Raw genomic sequence first — 19,460 nt, forward strand, 5'->3', positions numbered from 1 at the left:
TCTGTTCTTAACTCTTGGTGTGATTTTTTTTTTTTTTTTTTTTTTTTTTTTTTTTTTGTTTGGAGAGCAGCATCTCGGTGTGCCAGCGCCAGTGTCCTAGGTGGGGATGCAGAGGAGTCGTAACTAGAAGAACGAGTTACCCATCCACTGAGTGATGAACAGTATCTTTACAGCAGTGTTCCTGGCTGTTTCAATTCTTCTGCCAGCCGTATTTTACTGAGCACTCATATATGAGTTACTGATTCTTACCGTCTCTTCTAACGGGAGCTCATGCAATATCCTAGGCTTGGAAGTTTTTTGTTACTGGTCTGAAGTTTTATTCCCCAAACATCCCTTTTGCATTTCAAATTCAAAGTTTATCCAGAAGCTTCTCCCAGAACAATTTTGTCAAGCTTCCCACACCAGATAGCTCTTATTTTGACCACAATCTGTAGATGGGAGTATCCGTGACTAAAACATTCTGTCAAACCACAGTAACAGAGAACATCTTTGATTTACCAAAATAGTCACGGTAAAGAGACTCAGGAATAGCTGTTGGGAGCGAGCTGTAGGGTTGGTTCAGTGCTGTGAGCTGCTCTGACTTTCACTGGCTTTGCTTTGTGCTCTGATCAACGTTCAACACCGTGGGGTACTTGGTTGGGATTTTTGGAGGTCGCAATAGTGAGAAGGAAGCCTTTGCAAGGCATCATTCACCTTCTTCATTTTGTTTTATACATGTGTGATCAGCTGGGGAGGTGGAGGGCAAGCACAGGCCAACCGTGTAATGTAGAAATACTGAGAGATAATGTTGCTGGAAGTTATTTGGAATAAACAAGCTCATTTCCCCTTTGTACATCAGCTGTCATCCTTTAATCTCTTCATATTGGCTTTTTTTTAATGCTTTTATGGACATCATCTGCTGTGCTTCCTGTATCCTGTGTCACTTGATGATAAAGCTTTATAAGATACCACTGTTAAGTTGCCTCAGACTTTGTGGTGATTAATTAAATTCTTTGTTTCTTTCTCTCCAGTGTCAGAAGTTTTTATGGGTCAGTGGTACTGCCTCAAGAGTGACGGTGGAGATCAGCATTAAGTCTGGTCCCCTGGGTGAGTAGTCTAACCCACCACATCGGTGATGTCTCTAATATCTGCATATCTGCTGGTTTTTTGCTTGATACCTTACACAACGGCTCCTTTAGGCTTTTATTTCAAATGTCATTAAAATGATGTTGTATACAGCTTCCAGCAGGAGCTGTAGAAGAATGTCATGCTGCTTCTGCTTGTATAGGCACCCATTTATTTGGTATCTTTTAAAGGATCACTTAACATCTGAACTGCTGTTCAGATTCAGGGAGGCTTCCCACGTTTTAAGGACAGTGGCTTTGGAGTTAACATATGGCCTGTGGCAGAGCAATGTAAAATATTTTGATTATGCAAGAAATAAAACTGAAGTGACCTGGCAACGCCAGTGCACCAGTACGAGGCCCAGTGGACTTGCCGTGCCTGCGTGATGCTTCCGCGCTGTGCGTGTGCAGTTAATCTGACTCAGCAGGTCTACGGCAGTGTGCAGAGAAACTGCCAAGAGCTTTCAGGTTACTGGGGCAAGTTTATGTGAGAACGCATGCAACAAAATAGACTATCTGTTGCATTACCCCATGGAAATGGCCTAGTTTAGTTGACTTCCAAGGAGCAGCATTTTGCATTCAGTCTAGACTGATTTGATCCAAGTAGCCTAGTGCATGTCAGAGCTGTCAGTCTTGTCTTGGGAACAGATATGTCTCATCTACTTTGTTTTGGATATTACAGTATGATTTAGCATGACTTGGCATCCTAAATTCCAACTGGCTCTTCATGTGGAGAGCTGGGTCGCATTGCTGCATCTGCATTTCAGCCATGCACCCTACGGCGAGGATGTGCTCACTCCGTGACACCACCAGTGGGGTCCCTGCTGCTTGCTGGGTCTCTCCTTCTGACTGATGTGTTTTTTCTGTTTTATACTCTGTACAAACGCTTGCCACGACCCATGTCTACGAGTGTGCTGCATCCTTTGTCTTGGCTTGCTGCCCTCCAACTGCTCTTGTCTCTGAACCCCTCATCCCCTTGTCTTATCACTGGGTGACGAGCACGGTATTTGTTTGTACTGTCCTCTCTGAGGTGGTGTGTGTTAGCCCGCTGGAGAAGCAAGCATACCTCCATTCCTGTGATGCATCTACATAAGGCTCTGATCACTTGTCCAGTGCCCATGAAAGTCTGCCTATGTTAGCTTGTCAGCTTCTGTCCCGCTTCCGTCCCCCTTATTCTCAACTGCTGTCTTCATGCTTCATAAGGCTGTCTCCCCACTCCAGCTGGGACTTGTTGCCTTTTTGTCTATGCTTTCTGTGGTGGATGGGTTGGATTGCCCTCCAGTTCCCCTGCACACCATGTGTGGCTGGTGCCCATACACCCTGATGTTCCCTACGCTGCCCAGGGGCCAGCTGATATGGTCAGTGATGGCTGCTGTTCCTCGCAACGTTTAACGGCCTGTAACGCAAGGGGGGTGCTTGCCTTGCACCCACAGGTTTGCTAACAGACGTCGGGCTTTGGAAAGGGCAGCAAGCCCCTCCTCTGCTGTCTGGGACCACTCGTGTGCTGCCACTGAGGGCTCGGTGCTCTCCTGGCTTTGGTCACTGCTGCTGCCTAGTGCTGTCCTGCATCCCTAGCTGCTCTGCAGGCCCACAGTATGCAAGGACTGGTGTCTCATTTGAAATGTTATTTCCTTTCTTTCACTCCCTTTCCCTCTCCATAGCCTTTGGAGTGCCTCTTCTTGGATCTCTGACTATTCCCACAGTAAATCACTGTGTGTGAGCTCTCTCTGGGATTCACAGGCTGCCCGGGGTCTCACACTGAACCTGGAAAGAGGTGGGTGTTGTTCCCTGTTTGTCAGGAACCCTGAATTCCAGTGTCAAATATTTTTATTCCCTGTGTTTTTAATCAGAGGTCTGCTGGCTCCAGAAGCAGTTATCATCTATTGTCTCCCATCCTGGTCACATTTCTTCAGTTTTATTGCTGCTTATCAGAGTTGCTGGAATTTGAGTCGGTCATGGCTGTAAAAACATCGTTAAAAGTCCGATGTTGGCTGGCAGCCATGGCCTGCTGGATGTGTGTTTGGAGACTTTCAATCTGCTGGCATCACCATGCAAATGTCTTGCCTTCACTGGAAGTCTCTACCTCTTTGCTCTCCAGATGCTGTGCTGGTTTCCCGTCCCCAGGAGCAACAGAAGTTTAGGGACCTAAATCTGCTTTGTTTTCCCTGTCACTTGTGCTATTGCTCCTCGGAAGGGTTGTGTGTCCATGCCCATCCATCCCAGGCTGTAGTAGCAAGTGCTCAGTTCTCCTTTCTCCATTCCTGTAGCTCCAGTGCTGGCATGTTTCTGGTATTTGGAGGCATGCTGTTCGAGTTAGACCCCTTGCCCTCAGCAATTGGTCCAGAAGGCTGGAGCTGATTTCTTCAGCTGCTGCTTGCTTTCACCATTAAATAAATAAGTAATAGCCTTTCCTGACAAGATGGCAAGAAATCCCAATGCCTGACTCAGTGTTGACAGGAGCAGTGGGCTGCGTTTCAGGCTGCTCTCTGCATCTCCCGGCCAGGGGGAGGAACATGGGCTTTCTCGTTGCGTTGCCTCAAGTTCAGCCCAGATGTCTGAGCTTCAGTCTCACCACACAAAATACGCTGATGTGTTTTGAGTGACGTTTCTGTGTCTCTGCCTCCTGCCTCTATTGAGCTGTAGAAGCATGGATTCCCATCCCGTTGTTCCTTCCCTAGCAAGCACCGTGTTAAATATGGTGCTGAAAGTCCAGCCATGGCCCACACTAAGGCAGCGTGTATAAATAATCCAGAAAAGCTAAATAAGGCTTTTAAAAAAAGCCTTAGCAGAGGGAGCCTCTTTAATGTGGTGCCATGAAGACACAGAAACTCAGCTATGTCCGTGTAGCTAGATTGATTCATACGTCCTGTGGCTGTTGTTCTTTCCTAGCAAATTCCATGCAGGTTTCCAGGTCCTTCTTCACCTCACTCCATCAGTTCTTGGGACTGCTTTGAGTTAAAGTCTGCACTTGGTGATGGCAGATTGCCTGGGTGTCCAAAACTGAAACGGAGCATGCACATGCAGCACTGAAATACTACATGTCCAGTCCACCCTGTTACAGTGCCTGTGTGCAAAAGACAGAAATTCGTATTTTGGGTTTCTTCGTTTTTTTTTTTCCCTGGTATCACATTGAATATAGAAGGGAAAGAATTACAAGGCTGCTTCTCCGTGCGTCTCATTATTGTGTTTATTAGCACTTGCTAACTTGTCCTGCAGGGTCCAGCCCACACACAGCTTTTCTTGGGCTTTTAATAGTTGTGCTCAACTGAAATGTGCTCAAAATAGTAATAATTTAAAACATTTCCCCAGAGCCTGTGGCTACCCTGCATGTTTATGGAAGTTGTACCACTGCCCGCGGGTGGGGCGCCGGGGGTTCCTGGGCCACCCCCAGCCCTGTTCCTGCCGGGCTGCTGGAGCAGAGGGGTTGTGGTGTGCGTGCCGGGGCAGGCGTGGGGCAGAGCCCCACGGGGCCTGGGCAGGGAAGTGGTGCCCATGTGGGGCATGGCACAGCTCACACTGCTGCAGCTTTAGGATGTGTAGGGTGGGGGTATTGCCTTCATGTTGATGTGTTACCCAAGACTGCTGCACAGCAGTGGGTCTAGTGCAAGGTAAGATTCCTCATTTTTAGGGAATGTGGTGCCTTCCTCTTGCACAGACCTCCCCTTGCCATAAGCCAGTATGTTTGTATTAGGGCATTAAATGATGTGGGGATACTGATCAGAGGTCAGGTTTGATCTGATTTGCTGCTGGATTTGGTAAGAGTTAAAACCACCAACCTATTTATTTATTTTTAAGTTAACATTTCTCTTGTGTGAATGACGCCCCATCCCATGTAATCCTGTCAGCTGAGCAATGATCCTCGGACTGGAGGCGATGGGGAAGGAGAGTGCTGCGCCGGCAGGTGGTGGTGGGGATGGAAGGAGGCAGGATTTTTCTCGTTTGTTTTTTTTCCTCCCTCTCTTTTGAGAGGCTGCTTGCAGAAAGCAGTATGTTATTATGCTTTTGTTCTTCACATTCTATGTGATGTGGTTTGAGTAATGTTAATGTAACTTAATGTTACGCTCACCCACAGTACTATTGGTGGCTCTCTTAACATACATAAATCTCTGCAGAGAGAGCGGGAGTTGTATTTATCTGTAAATAGTTAGCATACTGCCCTGTTTATCTAGCGTGTGACCTCTCTGTTGCACACTGCCTCCCTCCCATACGGCCCTTTTTATTTAATTGACTTTTCCAATCCTGATGGTCGCTTTATATTCAGAAAACATAAATTCATCCCCTACAAAGCTTTCAAACCTGATTAATTTTTTCCCCTTAGTTCTTTGAGAAATTCTTTTTGTTCTCTTCAAGCTTGAGAATGTACATTTCCCCTGTTTATTTAGATGAGCTTATTTTGTCTGCAGAAACCCAGTCATATGATACACTTCTTTTCTTGCATTTATAATCCTGTGAGGTTTATGTATTGGGAATAATCTTTGTGAGCTGGAAGATGATTGTCCAATCTGTTTTAAGATGTCCCACTTTCTGAGTATTGCATCTCATTAGGAATACAGTTGGCTGTTTGCATGGCTTTTTTCTTCCTCTGTATAGCTTGGGGGAGAAAATATATCATTTCATCATCTAGTAATAATGCTTGGCACTTTGTTTGCATCTTCAAAGAACTATACGGCTATAAATTGAATAATTTCTATAACAGTGTGTAGTAGTTTCTTGTTCACTTTCCCCATCTGTAAAATCGGGCAAATAACAATGAGGAGTCAAGTGACCTTAGGCCATGAAAGGAGAAACAAAATCAACTTGAGTTCCCAGCTCCCTGACTTGTACTAGAAGAGCACTACACCTCTTTCTTGTTCAAACTACAGAAGGGTGGTGGTGGTGGGGAAAGTTTGATTCTGGTTGACGACAAAAGGAAAGGGAGAGCTGTTTATCTTTCATGATCTTGCCTAACCTTGTTAATGATTTAGTTAAATGCATTTGTTGGTAGTGTTTTTTTGGTGTTTGTTTTTAAATACCTTGTCTAACTTACTGATGTGGTTGTCACTTCTCAGTGTGTGGCTGGAGGTATGCGAGGAATTGTCTGGAGTTTATAAAGGCGAAGCGGCATGTAAATTGGGTTAGGGTTGTTGGGGAGGGGAGAGTGTCACTCGCTGCCAGCTGGGGCATCTCTCTGCTCCTTCCCTCCTCTTCCCCTTCAAACCAGAAGCAGGGGAAACCTTTTCTCTAGTATACGGAAATATTTTTTCCGCATCTTGTTTTTCATCTGAGACTGAGATGGGAAAAGTGAGCCATCCTAAATGGGGACTGTGTTGACACATGGCATATATAGAAACTGATTCTTTTTGTCTCATCTACCACATGCCACGCTAGGATTCTTTTTTCACCTCATGGGCTCAGAGCGGTGTCTGGGATTACTTCATTTGCAAAAATAATTTTACACAACTGCACTAGGCTGTAGGGCTTGATTTACAGCTGCTTAATTACCTGAGAAGACTTTCAAATGTGTTGCATGCCATATAGAAAAGGCGAGTGGCACAAATAGCGAACTGCAGAATTACGAACCCTGTTACAGAGGAAGTCATGGTAACAGTATTGTTGACTGCTTGTTCAAAGTTAGTCAAAACTTCTTTTTTCAGGAATTTTGGCTTTTTCTAAAGGTGCTTTGGAGAACTGGGCAGCCTTAGAACAGTTTAGTCCTCCTGGGGAGGAAAGATAATCTGCTTGGTGAAAAGTGGCTTGGTTCAGAGGAGCATGGAAACCACACAAAGAATTTCTTCATCTTTCTTTGGAAAAATCTTGTGGCTGCTTCTCCGCCCGTTCTCAGAGGTTCCCTGGCCACCTTCTGGTTGGCTTCAGATGCCTTGTTTGATAAACTTTCTGGTGAAAATCTTGTGTGAGTTAACGCAATTTTATTCTGGGCATGCCCTGCTAGTGAAGGTGGTGGAGAAAGCAGCTGTCTTCAGCCACGTGTGTGCTCTGTCTGTGGATGCAAAACTTTGCCGAGCCTTTATTAGGGGATCAAGACTTAGCTTCAAGATTATATTTAGATTTCTGTTTCGGACGAGTGGGACAGATATCCTCATGCGTCAGATCAGACCTTCAACGGTGGACAGCAGCACCAAGATATCATAGCCAATATCTTTTTTTTTCTTTTCCTTTGAATCTCTCATGTAGCTGATACCTCGTTTGTATATGCTCCCTTCCAGTGTTGAGCAGAGCTGTCCTGAGCCATGGCATGCTCACAGGGCTCCAGTTTCATCCAGTGTTTCTCATGGTACCCAAATTGCTGACTGCTTGTCAGCTGACTCTTTGAGGAGCTGAATGTGGCTATTCACCATTTGGGATGTTTTTCCCTTGCTGAGCCTGGGGAGCCCTCAGGGCTGGGTTGGGACCTGGACTTTGCGGCAGCATGAAAGCTTTACTTGCAGGGTGCGAGCACTTCTGGGTCTTTGCAGTCTCTCCTTTGTCATCTGACAACTTCTCTCAGAAGAAACATCAGCAGCTCAGCATGTGGGGAGCTGCATGTTTGCCTTGGGCTGTTTTGTTGCTGTTTTTGTTGTTTTGTTTTGTTTTTAGTTTTGTGTTTTGTGTTTTTTTGAGGTATTGCAACCAAAAATGGTGAGTGCTTCCAAGAATGTGTTCAGGGTGAATTGCTCGAACATGCTGATAACCCTTACCAACGATTTTTTTTAATATCCTTTAGTATCTCTGTGTGTTATTTAGGTATTTAAAATTAAGAGAGGGAGGGAGCTACCTGACTCTTTGGATACTTCTTGCTTTTCCTCTTTCCCCCCAATGCAAATTCACCAAAACTTGGGTAACTTCTCAGCTGTAAGAAGAATTGCATGTCCTTCTGCTTGGCAGAGCCTTGAGAGTTGGATGCTGTGCCTGGCCTCACATGGCAACTGCTCCTTGGAGCACCATCGCCCCAACGTCCAACACAGTAGTCACAGGGCTGAAGAGGACTTTTCCTGCCGTTGCCCGTTTGTGCCTGCAGTTGTGCCAAGCATGAGAACTGAGGGCAGGGTTGTTTGGGATTTTTTTTTTTTCCCCCATGCTTCCTCCTAACTGTTTGCGAGCAGCAAAGAGAAGGGAGAAGCTGTCATGTATTACGGAATGATCACAAATCGCAAACATCATGGGCACCCAAGAGAGTAAGAAAGTATCCGGGGAAGGAAAAGGGTGGACACCAGCTTGAATGAAAGGAAAGAAGTGTGAGATGGCAGCCAGAAGGTGATCGCAGCCAGAGGGAAACGGGGGGCAGGTACTGTGGTGGATACCTGTGCCAGTGCGGTTCCCTGTGGTGAACTTGGTTACTACCCTTCCCAGTTTTATTGGTGTAGCTAGGAAATACCATTCTGAAATAACATAAGGGAACACAGAGTATTTTTTCATTTTTAAGATCTTAAATTTGAAACTTCCATGTTAAACCTGCCTGCCCAGCTGCCCATATCCCCACAACCTCACAAACAAACCTTGCGTGATAGCTGGACTTTTGTTGCCTCCCTTCTTACAGTTTTATTTGTTGTAGTACATCTATAGTAATATGACTCCAGGATTTAGGGTGGCTTTGGGAAATGGCTAGGATTAGCAGGACAGGTGATGATCTTTGATTGCAAAATTAAGTGGTATGAGTTGATGTTTAAGGGAAGCCACCTCAGCTGCTGCTTCAGGAGGAAGGTATGTTGTGCCTTGGGGTGTGCAGGATGCCAGCAGGCATGCGCCTTCCCTTGGGACTGTCTGGGGCATCCCTGGGCTGGGAGGTGATGGCCCAGGTGTGCGGATGGCCCTTGCCCAGAAGAGCTTGGACAAGGTCATTTTTTTGCCTGGGGCATCAAACCCCTATCAGAAAGCACTGAGAACTTTAAGGTCTTGAATGGAAAACCAGCTGTTGTCATCTTTTCAGCTCTCCTTACAGCAAATTGGCCAGTTCTCCTTTAAAGGTGCCTACCAACCTAACACATTCTATGATTCTGTTTCTCCTGTTTTTGAAAGGCTGAGTTGATGCTGACCAGGTTTGACAAGTGATAACCAGGAAGCCTGCCTGTGTTCTCTCTTGTGATTAAAGCTATAAGCTGGCCCCCTGAAGTTAAGAAGGCAGTAGCTTCCAGGTTGAGGTATCTGGAAAATATCAAGGAGTAGGTGACAAGGTGTGAAAGGCAAGGGCAGCTCTGAGCGGTGAGACCTCTCCAGGAACCTTCTGGGAGCACGGACTGGGGATAGACCGATGCTCCGCTGGCAGCAATGGCAGCACAAGTGGTGCTGGTTACAACTAGAGATGGGCTGAAGCAGGATGTCTGTCAGTTTTCCCCCAGCCTTCCATTTGTCTAAGGTGGGCTCAGATCCATACTGCATAAAATTGATGCCTGCTTATCTCAGCCTGCTTATCTGCTGGCCAGCCCATACACTCACTCCCAGATGTTCTCTGTCTCAAAACCAGAGATGCACCTGAAATCGTCTTTTCAGGAATTGGAGGCTTTTTTTGATAAAGCTGTCTGTCTGCAAGTGTTTTCAAGGACATGTCGCACTCTTGAAATCATGGTATTAAAATAATTGCCTTTGAAATGAAGGGGAGGTCATGTGCCCTACATCAGAAATTCCTCTTAGTGCTTATTAATCTGGTATATAAATGTCATGGCTTACGTCCACAGGGTGTTTATATTGAATTTTTAACGGTGTCAGTATCGCTTCAGAATAAATGCCATATAATCTGGTTATGAGCAATGTTCTTAATTTAGATACCAAAAATAGGACATAGACAAATCTGAGTTACTGTGAGAAAGTAGGAGAGGAAATAGCCTTGCCACATGAGGGGAGATCAAATTCAGTTGAATCATCTGGTGTTTAATGTAATGGTAAGGCCAGAGAATTCAGTCCATTTCATTAGGATAACACAATGATTGCCATATTTTCTCTTATCTTTGTTTCTTTTCTGAAGGCCCGATTCTCCTCTGGTATACCCGTACTGAGGTGTTTAAAGAGGGGGTAGGTTGGGAAACACCCTTTCTACTTTTTCCTCCCCCCTGAGCAGTTCAGTGCATGCTGATTCGAGGTACATAAAGCAGTAGGGACTTTGATTTATCCCCCACCACCAGCCCCCTGGTTTGAGGGAGATGAAGTTGTTCCTCAGAGACCTACAGTGAGCAGCACTGACAAGATGCGCATTTGGGGAGTAGAATCATTCTTGCTGGTGGGCATCATCCAAGAGGTCGGATGTTTGAAGCACCTTCCACAAGCCAACCATCCTACGCCTGAGGAGGTTCCTTTTCTCATACCGTTAGAAGCTGTTTTTAAATAACAACAATGAAACTAATACAAGCATCAATAGCTAATAATAATCAGTACCCGATAAACTAACAGCACTAGTATTGCAGGCTGTCCCTGCAGGTTGATGACTGAGTGGCCAGCATTTTGGTCCTCACCCATGAGTGGCAAAGGCTGTTAACTTTTAGCTGAGTTGTTGTCTGTGTTCTGGGCAGGCAGGGGAGCTTCCTCCCAGACTCCAGTCGCTTTGGTGAAGGCATTGTCCGGCCCATTCACTTCTGCAGGTGCAGCCTGCTTTCCCACCGTCACAGCTCTCTCATACAATAGAGCAGCCCTCGTTTGACCTGATTCACTTGAATATTTTTTGTTTTGTTTTCTGTGTGGAGTCAAGCTTATGGGTCACAGTGGTTCTATGTAACCTTAAGTAAATTTTATGTAGAAATACCTTGGTAAAGAAATTGCTTTTCTGTGTGATGGTGGTGTCACACAGAACCAAAGTGATCTGGACCAAGATCCATATTGGAAGAGAACATGTCTTTGTTGCAGACTTGATTTGAGTTTTGTAACTTCAGCATTTCCCTTGGGCCCAAATACCTTCCCTTGGGTGCCCCCCTGCCACCACCATAGCTGTGCTCTGGTAGTGCCTCTAAGCGGAGAAGGAAGGAAGATTGTGGAGACTTGCTCACCTTCGGTTTGTGGCAGAGGTCATCTCTGGCAGCTGATGGACTGAAGTCAGTCAAGATGAGGAGAGCTGGTATTTCACTGTGGACCTTGTCACAGAGGGCTGGTGTTACTGCAAGCACCCACAGGTTGCACAAAGCTGGCAGGATCTGTATTTTGAGGTCCTGTTTTGGTCGCTTACTCAAACAGGCAGCTGGTGTTAAAATTGTTCCCATTAGGAGCATGCTTGTCCTCAAACGTGGGCGTGCACAACTTGCTGATCTCAGGCTGGGTGGGTCTTGCTGAAAAGACTCTGTGCCGACAGAGAGACTGTCTCTATTTCAGGCTGTGGTTCAACTAGGTTGTCAATCCAATTTAAGGGGACAGACTATAAACACTGTGAAATGCTGAGCTGGTGTGAAGCTTCTTTGCTGATAAGGAGCTGTTCAAAATATTTGGAAAGTTCAACTCTGCTGTGGGAGTGAGCAACCAGTCCTGGCTGCACTCACAAGGCTCCGCGCCTGGGGTATTCTGGCTGGTTTGCCCGCTTGGCTTGATGCCGAGCAGTCGAGACTTGATGTGCCCTGGGTGTCGTTCTGCCTGAGGTCCACCAGGCGATGGCAGTGGTAAAGCAGTCGTGGTGGTTCTGCCATCTGGGCAGCAAACAGCCATCTCTGCCCGTGTGTGGACAGAAATTAGGGTTATGTATCCTATCAGGTGCTGCAGCGTTGTTGGGAAAAGCGAAACTGAGCTGACGGCAGCTCTGGTCCCCTTTGTTCCCAGCTCCCAGCACAAGATGAAAATCCGATAGGTGGGGGATGCCACTTTCTGCTACACCTCTGGCTATTTTGGGGAGAACCTTATTGACTGTCAAAGGTTTCAGCCCCAAAATAGTCTGGCAATGGAGCAAAAGCAGCCTGCAGCTGCCAGCTTGCAGGTGCTCACAGGAGCTGCTTTGTGTGTTTGATGCTTTTCCGTCCAGGACCTTGGTGTGGATTTCCATTATTGCTGCCTTTCTTTCTCGTTCCTCCCTCTGCTTCTGGTGCTTCTCAGTACAACAGTTTGCCACTGTTTATTGCTTCCTTGCAGTTTTTGGACACTGTTGGAAGTTAACACCTTTGCATCCTGTGAGTAGAGTAGGTAGCCTTGCCCCACTTGTGTATTCCTGCTCCTTTATAGCCATTTCTCGTCGTTTCATTTAGGGACTTTCTTTGCAGCTGTGCTCCTATTCACAAGACCTCTGCCAGCTGCGCTGCAGTGCTCTGAGCAGAGAACTAGGAGGAGTGATGTACACAGGCCAACACAAATGTGGTATTGTGTCCTCCGCATAGCTCCTGCAAGCGCTTGTCTGGATCAGATGCTCGGTGCCTGGGTGTGATGTTAAGGTTATGCTTCTGTGTTCAGTGGAGTGTTGCCGACCAGTGATAATCCCCTGTCACTAAAGATAGGGGCAGCACTGCTCTGAGCAACTGAAATAACTACCTGTTGGGAGGATGGGAAAGGGAAGCCCAACACATTGCTACATGAGAAGAAATTATTAGTGTAGTCAGTTATGACAGCAAGAAACTCTGTACGTACACAACAAATAGCAGTAATGAACTAGGGCTGTCTCTTAATGCTTCTACTGTCTGATTAGTTTTTAGCGTGTGTTAGTCTCTACTACTGCAAAATATGTAGACAGTTCTGAGGTTTGCGTTACTAAGAGTGTGTGTTGTGTATAATTTATAGTGTATTATGACAGCTGTAGAGAATGCTGTGATCCACACCATGGAGCCCTGACTTACGGCTGAGTTGCTATCTCCTGTATTATTTACAAGAAGTTTGGAGCTTTGCTGGTGTTACAACAGGAGAGGAAACGTGTGTAGTCATGTTACTCTCATTAGGCATTTGCATATGGCTCTTGGAGCATGGCACAACACAAAGTTGCTGGCCTGCAGCCACGCCAGCTTCTTGGGATCTTGTCAGATCTTACAAGCAAAGGAGCGCCAGGATGGGTCACGGTTCTTGGACAAGAAACCTCCAAGAAACAGGCTGCTCTTGCAGCGATACTGGAGATGTCCTTGTGGTGCCATGTGTATTTTGGCATGCATGTGCTCGGCGTGTTTCTCTTTTTTTTATTGTTACTTGGTATTTTCTTGCTTCAGAAGAGCACTGTACTATTTTCTAGTGTTAATTGGAAATAACACTTGATTTTCCTCTCCCCCATCCTGTGCTCAGTTCTAAATGATTTGCAGATGAATTGCTTGAGATCTGCAGACAGGTATAGTGTTGATTATTTACAAGATAACAATTACTCAGCCACGAGCTGAATATCCGTCCACACTAAGAATGGCCTTAGTAGCAGTGTGGAGCTGTGATTGAGATTCTGGGATGGTATTTTCATGTGGAGCACCGTCTTTTTCCCTACTGGTGCGAAGTTCCCAAAAGTGAGAAGTTCCCACTGGTGAGAATTTTGCACAGGGTAAGCTAACCTGTTAAAGTAGCCATGAAGACCAGAGTAACAGGAGTCTCAGCTCAGGTGAGCAACTTTTAACCTAAACCCTTCAGGACGACTGGTTTAGCTAAGCTGTTTCTTTTGATTTAATGCCCAGTTTACTTCATCTTTATGTCTGTCTTCAGTCAGGTTAGGTCTCTTGAGTTTGGCAGTCGGAATTAGGAAAAGAATATATTTTTCACAGTGTAGGCTTATCCTTTGAGTTGGTATGCTGCTGTGTAGATGTTCAAAATTGCTGTCCCCACCTAATCTGGAAGTTTTCTGCCTTGGACCGCACTGCTTTAGTACTAGGAGGGCCTTGGGCCAGGCTGCCTCAGTGTAGGGTGTTGTGTGAGTACAGTGCAGGTGGTCTCAGCAATCAGGAGCACTGTGAAGTACAGCCCGAGGAATGCCTGTGGCATGAGAACTCACCCGCGACCGTGTGGAAAATGTTTCCTCTAGCTGGAAGGGAGTGTTGCAGCTGTCTGGCCGTGGCTTCTCAGTATTTGTTTCAGGCCTGAAGAAGTCCTCTGTCCCAGAACCCGTGGGTTTCCCTCCTTCATCCTGCAAGCTCCCAGGGCAGCCCTGTTAGCTGGAGCGCTGCCCTCTGGGCACAAGTCGCCTTGCTGGTCACTCACTGTAGGATCAGTGCTAAATGTTTCCTCCCAATGCCCTAGGCACATGGTTAGATCAGATGGGCTTTGTTACCTGTTTACTCAGCAGGCTGCCTTTGGGGCACATTGTGTTGGGGATGTCATAGGTGCCTTACTCAGACCTGTCTTTTCCCAGTTGAGTACACACTTACGTGCTAAATTGCTTCCCTCCATGGAAGGTCACCTCTTCAATATTGCCCTTGCCCTTCCACTGCTGGGTCCCCTATTTCTGATACCTGGCCGCTGCTGGGTCCCCTATTCCTGATACCTGGGTATCCTCTGGCTCTTTTCCTCCTGGTTCAGTAGTTAGGCAGTGTAGGCAGCATAAGCGATCTAGTCCGGCCCAAGTATAAGTTGCAAGGGAACACAGACAAAGTCAGTCTTTGAAAGAAACTCCCCGAACACTGGTAGGATCTTTTCCCAGTGAGACTGTTGCCACAGCCAGAACCTCCTGCAGCATCAACACGGGATGCAGGATTTGACCCGGGGTCTGTCCTTGGCTGTGCCAAGTTGGAAGAGGCTGACAAGAACTGGGAGTTCTCTCCAGGGCTGTGGACAGAGTTCGTATTGCAGCGTAGCAACAGCAAGTAAAAGTTTCTTCTCCTTAAATAATGACATTTCTATAAATCATAAGCACCTTTTGGCTGAGTAACAATAAAGTTGGTTTGCAGAAGCTTCAAAATGGGCACAAAAATGTCAGAAGTGTGACTGAACATCAGCGCTTGTTTCATTGATAACTGAGGCTTGGTTTAGGAAAACGGGATGCCAGTAGTTGTAGTTGTCTTGTTCATATTATTTTCCCAAGTCTTTTCTTACACAAAATAATGCAACACAGGGAATTAAACTCCTACTTTTTTGAAGGCTTTTAATTAGTACTGATTCAGGTCTTGCAGTCTGTAAAATACAGCACATCACTTCACACTACTTCATCTTGGATAGTGCTCCACTTTTTTTTTTTTTTTTTTAAAGACAATTTAAATAGAACATTATGGGAGGGGGGAAAAAAAGGAAAGCAGAGCACAGAAATGGCAAGTTAGTATTCGTGACATTTCTTGGAAAGCTGCTTAAGATTACCTCCTTAAAATGGCAGATTTCGCCTGCAAGTCAAGTAGAGGAGCAGGAACTGATATTTCATTAAAATACTATGAGAAGCCTGAATGCATTTATTGTCCTTGGGACACTTGCAAGAAACAAGAGCTTGCTATTTGGAACCGTTAGAAGTTTTAACGAAGGGCAAAAAACAAATCCCAAAGGCCAGCTGCATGACTTGGGCACCTCTGCTGCCAGAGATCTGGTTGTTACCACACAGTGATGCCTTCCCCCCCCCCCCCTTTCTTCTTCTTCGTCTGGATGTACTTGTGAAACCTTTTAATGTTGGATGTTGAATCAGAATGTAGATAAACTGGAGTGATGATTGCTCTTATACGTTGTTAAACGTGTGGCCAGATGGACTTTCTTCCGAAAGTTTATAAAGAAGTGATGAGAAATGAGGAGACTACAGCTTTCTCAAGGATCTGCCATGTGGACAGTGCTTTTTTAAGGTGTTTTCATAGAATTGAGAGTTATTCTGGGTGTTTTCTTTTTCTCTTACCTCACAACATCAAGGAGTTGGGCTTCTGTCAAAGACTCTTTACTTCAGCTTGAAAAAATGAAGTTGGAAAGGTTGTGAGATTGAAAGATAATCTGCTGTGTAAGGTCTGTAACAGCAGGAGCAGTTGTGTAGTGTGTTATTGTTCCATTTTTGAAAGCGCTACTTTGGCACTTCTAATAAACTTGTATTTAAGGCAACAAGTTTAATATTATCTATCTGTACTTTCCACTCAGATTATATTGCAATGAATCTTAGACTCAGAAAATGAGAAGGAAATGCTTCTTATAAATTCCTTACCTTCAGTCGCTTTTTAAGGTAAGGCATTTTCCAATCAGGGGAAATGATTGTTAATGAAACACAACATAATGGCAATATATTTTGTGAGGCTTTAACAGCAGTAATCTTGCACTTAGTTACATGCAAGCGCTCCTTGTACTTAACGTGGATTTCCACAAGCTTCAGCAGGGCTTCCTGTTGGGCTTGTAGCTTATTTGCACGCAGTATTTATCTCCAGTGATCAAGAAAGCCTGGGTAAGGCAGCTGAAGCGTGTCGGCAATTGCAGGGGCACGTAGCTTATGCAAAATTGAGCGCACAGTTGCAGTGGCTGGTCTTAAAAGTTTGTCCTAGAGAAGTCCTTGTGTTGTAGCATTTAAGCTCTTAGAGCTTTCTTGTAGGCTTGGCTTTTTGACTTTGCTAGAAAGCCACTAATAACAGTGTTATTTCAGTAACACAGTATTTCCAAGGTATTTCAGTACTTGCAAAACTGTAGTGTACTGGGAGTGAACGCGCTCATGTTGATTGATGCATAGCAATTCGTTTGCAAAAGTAACAGAGCTTATCGACAAGACCTGAACCTCTGTGAAGTAAAATATCGCGACAGTTATGTCTTGCCAGCAAAACCTTGAAGTAGATTAATCCATCTACTTCAGCGTCAGTGTTTCGTGCTGTGAGGAGGGTAGTTACCGTAGCGCTTTTGTAGTGCTGCTGGAAGGGGTGGGTGCAGTAGTGGGCCTTTCTGTGAGCAGCTCAGCACACCGGTGTTGATCTAGAGCTGCCACCATTTCTGTCTGGGGGCAGAAGAGGCAACCTTGCACAGCTGCTTAAATGCCTCTGCTGCGGGCTGTTACCGTGTAGCGGTAAGCAAATGATGAGCTGTCCCTGAGAGGAGCTGTACTATGACAGGACCCCTGCATGAAGATGTATGATGATTTACATCCTGAAATAAGCAATGTTTCTTTTCTTAAACGGGGCAGGAGCTGTAGGTCTTTTGTATACGTAACGTAAACATTCGTGCCAGTTTGGGATTTACTTTTCCCTTCTTAAGCAGCAGGGTCATTGTAGTTGGGACCTTGGCATCACCAGTGTCTTCTGCAAGCCCACACTAGTCTGCCTGAGTGCTTTCTTTTCGTTCAGCAGAGTAAGAGCAAGATCCTCCTCTGAGGGAGGATCCCATCCTAACTTTAGGCAGGGAAACAAAATCTGCAGTGCTTCAGAGCTAAATATAACCCCAGAAACAGTCCCTCCAGTGATGGCTCAGTAAGCACACGACAAATAGTCAGCCCCAACAAAGGGAAATATAGGGGCAATAGTTTAAAATAGTTATTTTTAGAGATCTATTATATATAAAGCAAGAATCAACCTTTTAAAACTCCTTTAGTGTTTGAGAACAAGTGAGACTTACCTCTTTGAGGTAACTCCTGAGTCTCTGTGTATATCACAAAGGATTTGGCCCCAGATGTTCCCATGGTTTGCGAAGGAAGCTGCTTAGTTCATGGTGACGATGAGAAAATATAATTACTTGTTTACTTCAGTTTATTTAGGGAGGGGTTTTGGTTTGGGTTTTTTTTTTTTTTTGGCATGGTAATAGAAGACAACTTCTAGGACCTTCTTTTTTCAACTGGTCCAGTGAGGTCCTTGGTTTGAGGCACAAAGACCTAGTACATCTTGCCAGCCACTCCCTTTGCCTTTCACTGGCAACTTTCACAGTATTTTGGGAGTCCTGTTGAGTTCTCCCCCTTGCCTCTGAAGAAAACCACTGAACATGCTCAGCTCACCCCTATTAAGCTTCATAAGGGCTTTGACAGTGCCAGTGGACCTTTTGTTTTTCCCATGAATAACCTCCTCCCTCCTGTGGCCTTCGTGGACTTGTCACTTCCATTGATCACAAATTCCCTCTTGGTGTCAGCAAGACTGTTTGCATCCTAGAGGCTAAACCTCTGCTGTTCATTGGGACCCCGATCTTCAGCCACAGGTGGGACTGGGGTTGTACCCTGTTTCTATTTGACCTTTGATACATGAACTCGTTGTTGGCCAGCTGGTATAGTGAAAATTGGTGTATGGTTAATCTATACCTTTCTACAAGACTGAGTCTTCCCCCCCACCCGAAGATTGGGAAAGCGTGAAACGCTTTTAATGTCTGCTTCTTTTAGCATCAGATGTCTAATTTGATTTGTATGTAAGTGGGAAAACTTTGAAGTGTTGTTGAAATACAAAGGGAAAGTACTTCAAAGAAATGTAACATTAAAAGTGTATCTGATCCCTCGAGGTTTTTGAAGTTTTATCTTGAGATTATATATGCAGAGGAACATTTGTATGGAAATACTAAGGGTCATTAAGTCATCCAAAACATTATGAGTGTTGCTAGTTAGCATGCATTGAACTATTTTGAACTAATTTTGATTTCACATCATGGCAGGCGAGTAGTCCTTCACCCATCTGTCTGTGTTTCCAATGTCCGTGACGCAGTAAGATGTTAACGTGGTCTCTGCAAGGAAACCACGGCACAACGCTGCTACAGCATGAGACTTGTAGAGTACTGTTACCCCATGTCCAGCAGAGATCCCTGGATATGACCAAATAAAACCACATTGTGTTAAGCTCCCAAAACTTCTGATTTTCATTGGTTGCTTTTCTGGACTAGGGCCACAGTGGTTCTTGGGAGGCAATGGGGTGCTGAATTACTGATTTCTAATAAATGTCTTGAACTTTGGGAGAGTTCAAGTCTTGGATCTGTGCTTTTTTACAGTTGGGCATCCACTCCTGTAAAAACATGCCCAGCTGTGCTGGAGGAAAGGGTGGTTGTTTTTCCTTTTGTCAAACAAGGATTCTGGCATCGAAGTTTTTAATTGCAGAAGTTACATTAGCAGTTCCCAGAGCTCAAGAGTGGGTTGGGTGTATGTGCAGGAGGAGCTAATCAGATGTGTGTAAATCATGGGCTAGGTATAGCTTTAAATCCTAGATGTATTGTTCCATCCTTGCTATGTTCTGTTACAGCGGGGCTTCCGAAAGTTAGAAAATTATGAAGTTACACAAGGACTGCTTTTTCCTAATACAACTATGAAACAGCAGTGAGGTTACTTTTGGTCTTTCTATGTTATAAAACCAACTTTTAATTAAAATAGTATTAAATTACTTGTATTGTTTTTGAAGCTTTACTTAAATTACGTCTGTAGGTTGAGGGAAGGGATACAGTTAAGCAGCTTAAGCTGTTGTTTTTTTTTTCTCTACTGCAGACTTAAAAAAAAAAAAAAAAAAAAAAGTCAGGTGATCCTGCTTCCCCCATCCACATCCCTTCAATGCCTTACTATATTGCATGTCAAATAAGGGGCTTCCTGTGTCCAGACATTCAGGATATTCAGGAACTTCCTTCAGCAGTCATATGGCTCAATAGTATGTTTTTCTTTCTTAATGAAACCTAAGACCCTAGTGGAATTACTTC

At 45.0% G+C, this 19,460-nt stretch overlaps 1 protein-coding gene across 18 annotated transcripts in view; it reads left to right on the plus strand.

The window, feature by feature from the left end:
- Positions 1–19,460, plus strand: part of PPFIBP1 (PPFIA binding protein 1) — a 120,220-nt gene that overhangs the window by 30,538 nt on the left and 70,222 nt on the right. For 14 of the 18 annotated variants that reach the window (XM_074587860.1, XM_074587774.1, XM_074587749.1 and 11 more), the window contains one exon: positions 1,011–1,086. The gene's annotated coding sequence lies outside the window, so the exon portion shown is untranslated. Of the gene's footprint in view, positions 1–1,010; positions 1,087–2,764; positions 2,878–19,460 lie in introns of all 18 variants that reach the window. The other 4 variants (XM_074587871.1, XM_074587756.1, XM_074587850.1 and 1 more) reach the window with 1 other exon arrangement.

Source organism: Larus michahellis, chromosome 1, assembly GCF_964199755.1.
Source record: "Larus michahellis chromosome 1, bLarMic1.1, whole genome shotgun sequence".
Classification (NCBI taxonomy): Eukaryota; Metazoa; Chordata; class Aves; order Charadriiformes; family Laridae; genus Larus; species Larus michahellis.